Consider the following 10,272-nt stretch of genomic DNA (forward strand, 5'->3'; position numbering starts at 1 on the left):
ATCCACCTATTGAGTCCTTCCCAAGGATCTGGGATAGGCAGATGTTGTTTGTTGGTTTTAAAGGTGTCGTTGCAGGATGTAAGCTGTTCCAAATAAAGCTGCCTTTTGCAATCGACTGATGGTGATTTTGTCAATGCTTATGGTGTTCAAGTGGTGCTCCAGATGTTTTGGGATTGCATCTAAGGCACCTATAACTATTGGTACTATCTTTGCTTTCTTCCTTTCTTCCTTTTCCCCCAGTGAGGCACTACCTTGACGTGGTTGTGGGGCTTGTGTGCTCCAAGGAGGATGAGAGCTATGCCAGAGGTTCAACCATACTGAACAGGTCTCATCAGAGGAACCAGACAAAGAGTGTTTCTCCCATAAACAATCTGGTGAGACATAATTTACAGAAACCTGTACTGGATTGGTCATTGCCTGGGTCAACAAGGACCATGTTAGGTGTTCTAGTTACTGGACATCTGGTGACAAGTGAGCTACAGGACTCAGGACTGTTGGCTGAGCATCCAGGTCCAGCAGCTGCAGAACTACTGGAAGAAAAGTTGTTGTTGTTGTTGTTTTAAATGTACATCATCCTTTTCTATAACATTTTTGCTATGTCTGAATATAAGCATGCTTTACCTACATTAGTGGCTTCTGATCCTTGAGCTGGGATGTGAACAAATAACTATTAACAAATAACTGACTCAATTTCCAGCCCACTGGAACATACTGATTTTGATCTTTAAAGCCCTGTGTGATTTTAGACTGGGATATTCAAAAGACATCCATACTTGGTCAATATCAGTGAAGAGAATTCATTGCCCGCAGAACCGCAGGGAAACTCATGCATTTTCCAATCAAGTAGTGGGGAGCTGGCCAGTGTGGAAGAGATCTCCATTAGTAACTGGGGAAATACACAGAAGAATGTTCAATACAGCACTAAGACATCTTAAAGCTGGGCATAGGGGCATGGCCCTGTGCCCTGCTGCAAGTACATGCCGATATGAACAAGTCCAAACAGAAAATAGCATATGCTTCAAAATCCCAGTTTACCAGATATTTGACCAAAGAGAATCATGACCTCCATTTTCTCTTCAGCAACCTGGAGCAGGGGGGAGGTGCCTTTAAGTAATGTTACTGGAATGAATCATTAAAGTTGCTATTCTTTAAAGAAATACTCTCAGGACCTGTGCAGATTAAGCATCTGGGTTGAGATGGAAGCAGATGCAACATGTAAATGCACACACACTGATGGAAAGTGAGTGTGGCATTCTCTATACACATGTGCAACCTTGCCCAGGAAATGCTACTGAAAGCGTTTGAGGCAATAAACAGCACAGATAAATCCCTTCAAGCAATATTAAATAGAATAGAAGCCCAGGCTGTGATCCCTGGCAGGAGAAGAGGGTTATTAATGAGTGCCCATATTTTTGCCTGCAGAACATCAGAAGGCACAAGACAACTGATTTTTGTCTCAACCCACCCCTTCCCTACTTGGTAAGCCCAAGCCATTCTTTTTGCTGCCAGATTTTATTCAATGCAAAAAAAGAAAAAGAAAAAATGAGCATACATACAGAAAGGTTAGTAAAAATGAAAATAATGAAGATGTTTTAAAGAACTGGCATCTGCTTATAGAGATTCTGCAGAGCCAATGAAATGCTAAATGCAACTGATGAATTATTCATTGTGAATTACTCATTTCTCGTGCCAAGCTATTTTGATCTAACTAGGCATTTTCATTGGAGAGTCTTTATAAGCTTTATCCCTGGTTGCTACTATTCCTTCCAAAGTCCTATAAAATAGCATTCAGGGATTTTGGCATGACTATTCATAATGTATTAATATTAGTTATTGATTCTGAATGTAGTATATAGTGGATTCTTTAAGACATAAAGACTAGGTACACTCTGCTATTTTAAGTGGAAAAGTCTTTTGTATCTTGAAGCCCCTTGAAGAAGTTCAGCATGTTTATTCCAAAGTAAATTGTACTCTCTACAATTAGCTTATTCTCAGATAAACATGTATGCAGTCTTAATAGTTCAAAGGCATTTTTGTATGCTGGTGATATTTCTTGAGGCAAATGGATAAGAGTCAATGAGCCCCTGCTGAACTCTAAATACAATCACAGTGAACTATTGGCTACATCATTTGGACTCTATTTACCAAATTGACCGATTAAACTTGTTTAGCTGGATTTTCCTGCTAGGACTGAATCTTAGCCTGGAGGAGCTGGTCTCAGATGTAAATATTTCTAGCCAAGGGACTCACTTTAAAGAAAGGAACATGCTAATTATTATTATTATAGTGTAGATGTCAAAGCAGCTTACATCTTGATGACAGTGGCTCTTGAGCCACAAAATACTAATACTCTGCTTCTCTTCATACATAAATACACACACACAGTATGCATAATCTGTGCTTAATTGGAAGGGTGTCAAGTTGTCCAAGCCCTGATGGGCATGTCTTTAAGCAGCCACATGAGAGATTTCATGAAATCAATTCCTAATAGATAGTTCCCATCAATCAACTATTCTGTGCTTTTAACCAACAATCTGCCTGTATAAAGGAACAGTCAACCATCAGCCTTTAAATCACGGTACTCTGATGTGACTTTTCAGTTGTTAAACTGTTAACAGCAAAAGGAACAGAGGGTCTTGGGGCACCTCAAAGACTAACACATTAAGGAGAACATAAGCTTTAGAAAAACTTATTTAACAGCTGTGATCTTTTTTCCAAATAAGAGGTGCTTTGGTAAAAAGGATTATAGTATCTTCTCCCTCTAGGCAGTGGCCCCAGTCAGACTTGATCACCATGTGCTTACTTTAAAGCAAACAGGATGCATGGCAATATAATGTACATTTTGCCTACTATTTGGTGTAGCTCATGAAGATCCAAGAACATTGCACTGTCTATAATATGAGGTTCAGAAAAGTGTCCATAACCTCTTTCAGCAGCATTTTCTCTAGTTGAGTTAAGTCTTAATGGCTGATAGCAACTGTGAGTTGATCTAAAACAGTTGGAGCCAAGAAAGTAAAATTCCAACTTGGCTTATGGAGGAGATTAATATTTGTCTTTACACAAAGTAAGCTATCATACAGACAGACCAATATGTCCTATTCTTTGCAGTTCTCCACCTGAATTTCCCAGATATGTTGGGGCTAAACTTCCAGAATTCTCAGCTGGCATGGATATTTGCCATTCTGGCTTAGAATTCTGGGAATTGCAGTCCCAGCGCAACTGCATGTTGAAGAAAGCTGCTTTAGGCAACCCAAAGATCCTGTTCACACATTACAAATTTTTATCAAGGTTGAATGAATTGTGCAAGAGGATCATTTTTGCACCTACAGTGAACCTCATTAGCTTTTCCTCACCACCATGTTAATACCGTGATGGCGTTTGAGCCATACATTAAACTCTAAATCTGAAATAACCAGAAGATGCTCCATCTTCCCTAACTTTTTAGAATTTTTTATTGCTTTTAAAATAATAACAGAAAAAGAAACAAAAGAAGCAAAACACAAAGATAATCACGATAGAAATACATACATTGCCAAAGGAAAAAAAATAAGAAGTCTCTTAAAAAAAGTGAAAAAAAGAAAGAACAACAGAAAAAAACAAAGTATAATATATTGTTATAACAGTTACAGTTCTATATATACTTATCTAATGTAAATATTATTCAAGTGCATATTTATTTATTTCTAATACATTTGTATAACTATCAGTCATCTTTAACCTACTATATTTTGTATAAATGACTTCCATATTTCATTATACTTGTCCATACAAAGTCTATGTCTAGAGGCAATCTGCTCGTAGGTGGCAAGTATAATCAGGTCTTCAATCCACCGAGTGAACAGGGCCATACATTTATCTTTCCAGTGCTGCAATATCAGTCTTTTGGCCATAGTTAAGGGCATGAAGAATCCATTTATGTTGTCCAGTTGTCAATTTCCATGTAACAGGTATGTAATTCAAAAGAATACTATCCTCTGAAAATTTTAATTTTTGTTGCACAGTCATATCTATATAATCCAGTACTTTTTCCCAAAATTTAGTAAGTATGGGACATTGTGAAAACATGTGTTTTAAAGAACCTTCATCCTTATTACATCTCCAACAAAATGTCTCTTAGACCTTTTCTATTCAAACGTAGTGGAGTCCAATAAATTCTAAATATTATTTTTTGTTGTATAAATCGTAATTTAAGGTCCACTGACACTCTGGCTATAGAAGTTAAGACACTTCCTCATTGTCTAAGCAATATAGGAACCTCTAATTCTTGATTCCACTCATTCTTTAGCATCTGTATATCAGATTGATTTATTGATAACAAATATCTATAAAAACTAGTAGTAGGGTTGTTTTTTTTTAGTTTTAATGGATTTAACAAGTTGTTCTAGTATCTCAGGTGCCACAGAAGCTGAAAATGCTGCTAACAACAAACAATGTTGTTAACAAATGGTGTAGCTGTAAATATTGCCATTGGGTTACATCTGATAGATGATATTTGTCTCTTAACACAGTTTATGTTAAAAATTCATCTTCATCATCTATCAATTTGTCCAAAGTCAATATCCCCACTTCCATCCAATTTTTCCACATCACCATCTTTTCCCCAATTTTTAATGTTGGGTTTCTCCATAATTTAGCATGGGAAAAGGGGTCAAATCTTTTTTATTAAACACTACTTTCCATAGCTTTCTGACATAATTGTTTTCAGAGATACTAGAGTTCTAGTATATTTAGATCCCAATACTGTCCGTCCAACCAAAGATGCTATATATGTATATTCCAAAGTTGCCCAAATCAGAAACTTAACACCAATTGTTGGCTTCCACTATTTAATACTTGACAGTAGGTAATCCAGATTCAGAAAACCAAATCCTCCCTCATTAATTAGCAATTGCATTTTCTGTAAGGATATTCTCGGAATTGAAGAACTCCATAAAAATCTGGTAAACAAAGAATTTATTTTCTGAAAACATTTTCCAGATATTTGAACAGGAATTCCTCTCAGAATATAAATTAATCTGGGAATAATATTCATTTTGACATTTGATAGCCATGGCCTGACTTGTTCAGCATTGTTGACAGAGAATTGGACTCACTGATGTGAGTTTCCCCCATGGCTAATTGACCACTCCTTAATCTGTATAGATCCAAAAAAACAGAGCAGACATAAATGTGGATACATTCTCCCCCCTTTAGTTTGTGAAAGGAAACCAAGCTTTTCCTGTAGAACTATAGTGCTCTTTCCAGATGTGGAGAGAGAACTGATCCTGTCTAGAATCACTTGTTTCATCAATCCACAGAACAGCAGTTTCCAGATGTTCTTCAGTTCACTGAAGTAAGAGCTCAATGGAAATATCTTCAGTGCCTGTTAATTAATGCCCTTCAATTAATAGCCCATAGCTAGTGCCTAAAATAATAAATAAAACTGATGGGTCAAAACATGAAAATAGCTGGACAATCATCTATGGGGTGAACAAAGAAAGGAAGGGAGGAAGCCCCTTTTCTCTCTCTGAAAATGTTGTTTTCAGCATTCTCCAGATATACTGTCATCAACCCCCAGGCAGCTTAGAGCCATGCTGCCTGGGTGGGATAGGAGTTGTAGTCCAGATGGGGAGGGGAGTACCAGAAGAAACTTAGCAACAAGGCAGCGCTTGCAAAAAATCTCTAAGCTACTACTAGGGGAATTAGTTTACAGTCTGTCTTCAGAAGTCTATGCCTGGATTCTGAAACCAAATTCATTGCACCTCTTGCGCCCTCTGCTGACTGGACATTGCAACAGCATCTAGCAAAATAATAATAATAATAATCCCCTCCATGGTTACCCCCATGTTGTGGGGGAGGGGCTTGTGATGCTCTGATGAGGTAGAGAGCTGTGCTGGTGGTAATGTATTCTACTAGAAGGGTCACCCAAGCCAGACAGGTCTCAGCAGAAGAGCCAGGCTAAGTGTATCCATCAATCCATTAACTATGGTAAGAAAACAGAAAATGAATCCTATACCAGATTGGTCGTCAACAAGGACCACGTCAGGTGTTATTTCTGGACATCCATTGACAAGCAGGCAACAGGACTCAGGAGCTATGGCTGGGCAACCAGGGCTTTGCTTGTCGGTTTACTAGAAGAACAACAACCACAGACGAGACAAAAGTATACTGTGGTTGAAAATCGCACTATTATGGCCTGCTATTATAAATTGGAACCAACAAAGCAGGGCTACTTAAAGTGAATGTTTGAACTGTGGAAAGCAATTTCACCAAACTCAAATATCACTGAACAATGATTAGCAGATCAAAGGAGATTCATTATCGGAAATAAAATATTCAGAGATGCAGAACTGGAAGAAATTCAGAAAAATTGTGAAAATGGAAGACCCAAAAACAACAGTAGGTTAGTAGAAGAAATTCAGATAACAATTGGAAATATAGAGGAAACAGATGATATGAACTACAGAAATGATAATTTAGAAGTAATAACAATAGAACCAGTACAGGTCAGCACTAAAACAACCTATGAACTGACACTCTGACAAGAATTAAAAGAGAAAATTATGGCATATGCACAATTACCAGTAGAAAGACAAAGACTGTCAGCACTGAAAGTAGTGCCCAAAAAAGACCTGGCACCTACAGTGGAGGATGTGAATAAGGTGCTTGCAAGGATTAAAATAACATCTATCGAACAGACCAATCAGCTTGCCTACAGTACGGCAGTGGTGGTTACAGATGAACTGGGTATCAAAATTAGAAACCCAAAAGCAAAATCATATTCAGTCCCAAAGTGGAAGATCAGACTGGAGGCCGAGATAAAGAAATTAAGAGCAGATGTGAGAACAAGAAGAACACGAAAGAGCAGAAACTGAAGAGTGTGAGGATTGTGACAAGCCTAAAAAAAAATTGGCTCAGCACCAGAAAAATTGAAGAAGCTTTGGAAATCATAAAGCAACAAATAATAATAGCTGGGAAAATTGAATGCTATGAGGCATGAATCATCCAATTTAAGCAAAATCAGCTCTTCCAATCAGACAAGATGCGATTCTACCAAAGTATAAATGGCAATAGAAATTCTAAAAATGGAAAACCAAACAAAAAGGGAACAATCCAGTTTTGGAAAGAATGAGAAACTCAAAAAAGACTACAATAAAAATGCTGGATGGATAAAAGAATTTGAAGATGAATTTAGTAAAAATCAAATGGAAGAACTAATAATAACAGCAGAAATGGTTAAACATTGAGTGAAAAGGATTAAAAACTGCACATCTCCTGAAAATGATCAATTGCATGGCTTTTGGCTCAGATATCAGACTAGCTTACAACCAGTTATAGCTAAACAGCTTAATGATGTATTGTATAAAGGAGACATCAGCGACTGGTTAATAATTGGCAAAACTTATCTGATTCAAAAAGACCCAGTGAAAGGGACAACACCAGGAAACTATAGGCCAATAACATGCTTGCCTACAATGTTTAAATTACTCACCAGCATAATAGCAGACAACATCCAAGATTATTTGGAAATAAATAACATCCTTCCAGTAGAACAGAAAGGAAATAAAAGGAAAAGCAGAGGTACAAAAGATCAACTTCTGTCTGATAAAATGGTTTTAGAGAATTGCAAAAGCCGAAAAACCAATTTACATGTGGTCTGGATTGATTATAAAAAGGCATTTGATTCATTACCACATAGTTGAATCATCAATTGTTTGGAAACAACTGGTGTCAGCAAAAACATCAGAATCTATCGAAAAAATAATGAAGCAATGGAAGACAGAACTGGTGGTTGGAAATGAAAAATATGAGTTTGTCAATATTAGGAAAGGCATCTTCCAGGGTGACTCATTATCTCCCTTATTATTTGTCATTGCTATGATCCCACTTTCAGTGATTTTGAACAAAAACAAATCTTGGCTACCAAACAGCAAAAAATGCTAATAAAATCTCACATTTGCTTTATATGGATGATCTGAAGCTTTATGGAAAATCAGAAGTCAAAATCCAGTCATTGACAAATACTGTAAGAATTTTTAGCACACGTATAGCAATGGAATTTGGCCTAGAGAAATCTGCTACAGCAGCAATAAATAGGGGTAAAATCGCAAACAGTAATGGAATTTATATGCTGAATGGCCAAACCATTAGGAGCCATCAGGATGAAGCCTACAAGTATCTGGACATTTTACAGTTGGATAACATCAAGCATGGACAAGTTAAAAATGTGATCAGTAAAGAATACATCCAAAGACTGAGGAAATTTTTAAAGACAAAATTGAATGGTGGAAACAGTATCAATACCTGGGCCATACCTGTTATATGATAACTGCTGGAATTATTAACTGGACACAACCTGAACTGGAGAGTTTGGACCGAAAAACAAGAAAACTCATGATGATTCACTATGCATTACATTCCCACAATGACATTGATGGATTATATCTGCCCCACAGAAATGGAGGCAGAGGTTTACTTCAAGTCAAACAAACTGTTGAAAAAGAAAAGCATGCATTGGCTGATTATGTAAAAGACAGCCAAGAACAAGCACTGATGCAAGTTAAAAACTGGAACTTACTGAATGTACAGGAAACAACACGTGAAAATCAAAATAATGTAATAAAAATATGAACAGAATGCTGGCAAGGAAAAGCATTACACGGTCAATTTCCACAAAAGATCAAGGGAAAAGTGGATAAAGATAAAACCTGGCAATGGCTTACAACTGGAACATTAAAAAAAGAAACTGAAGGCTTGATTTTGGCTGCTCAAGAGCAAGCTATTCGAACTAATGCAATCAAGGCCAGGATTGAAAAATCATCACATGATTCAAAGTGCAGATTATGCAAAGAAGCAGACGAAACAGTAGATCATATACTCAGTTTGTGCAAGAAGATTATACAAACTAACTATAAACAACAGCATAACACAGTCACCAGAATGATTCACTGGAATATCTGGAAAAATTATCATCTGCCAGTAAAAATTGAAAAATTGGTGGGAACAGTTGAAAAAGTAGTTGAAAATGAGCAGGCTAAAATACTGTGGCATTTCCGAATACAAACTGATAACATCTTGGTGCATAACACACCAGATTTAACTGTGGTTGAAAAGAAGAGAGTGTGGATAATTGATGTGGCATTACCAGGGGATAGCAGAACAGAAGACAAAGAATTGGAGAAGATCATAACGTATCAAGACCTGAAAACTGAAGTTAAAAGATTATGGTATATATTACAACCACCAGCAGTGGTGGTTCCAGTGGTTATCAACACACTGGATGCCATACCAAAAAAACCTTGGGCAGCACTTAGAAAATCTGTGCATTGACAAAATATCCATCTGTCAATTACAAAAGGCCACGCTGCTTGGATCCACACATAGTCTACACCAATACATTATGACATCCGAGGTTCTTGGGAAGAAGTACATGTGAATGAAGGCCAACTCCAGCTAAAGAACTGGCAGCTGTGATTTCATCATCATCCAAGAAAAAGATGAACCTAATCAAAGGAAATTCAATTGATAATACAAGCATTTGTTCAACCAGATGAGGGAGAAAGAAGTAATTCTTTAAATTATTTCATTGGCAAGTTTGAATTAAATGTTGAGAAAAGATTTCAAATTGTGAAAGAAATGCAACATTTACAGATCTCTAGGGCTGTACAGTGAATGTTATATGGGTTATATCTTTCCTGGGATGTTTATTTATTAATAGGATTCTACTGTCTTCAATGTTTTTATAAATTTTTCTGGGAGTTTTAGAAAATGTTTTCTTTTAAATAGCATTCTCGTCAAGAACTTTGATCATAGGACACATTAGAACAGTGTTTCTCAACCTTGGCAACTTCAAGATGTGTAGACTTCAACTCCCAGAATTCCCCAGCCAGCCATGGTGGCTAGGGAATTATGGGAGTTGAAGTCCACACATCGTCAAGCTGCCAAGGTTGAGAAACGCTGCATTCTAAGAATAATGAATGAATGACCATCAGAATGTCTTTCCTTGAAGGTTTTGAAGCCAAGGATGAAAACCGTTATTTTGGAAGTAACAGGATAGAATTGCTTTTTCCTAGCTCTTATTCTATGGAAATAGATGAAAAATCATTTAAAATATAGTATCTTTGGTTGCTAATACATCCTGAAAAGAATGGAAATCTGGCAAACAGGGCATGTTTTATAAGACCTATCTGTTTATTTGTTTTATTTATTTATCTAGTAGATGTATATCCCCCATTTCAGGAATTCAAGGTAGTCTACACAGTACTCCCTTCTCCTACTTACTCGATAATATAG

The 10,272-nt window shown here is 36.9% G+C and overlaps 1 pseudogene; it reads left to right on the top strand.

Annotated features, from left to right (window-relative positions):
* The first annotated feature begins 7,454 nt into the window (after nt 1-7,454).
* Nucleotides 7,455-9,415, top strand: LOC148215927 (uncharacterized; annotated as a pseudogene).
* Nucleotides 9,416-10,272: the final 857 nt, after the last annotated feature.

The sequence above is a fragment of the Python bivittatus genome, unplaced genomic scaffold, assembly GCF_059951505.1.
Source record: "Python bivittatus isolate LINGU-HERP-01145 unplaced genomic scaffold, Pbiv_v1 ctg000330_np1212, whole genome shotgun sequence".
NCBI lineage: Eukaryota > Metazoa > Chordata > Lepidosauria > Squamata > Pythonidae > Python > Python bivittatus.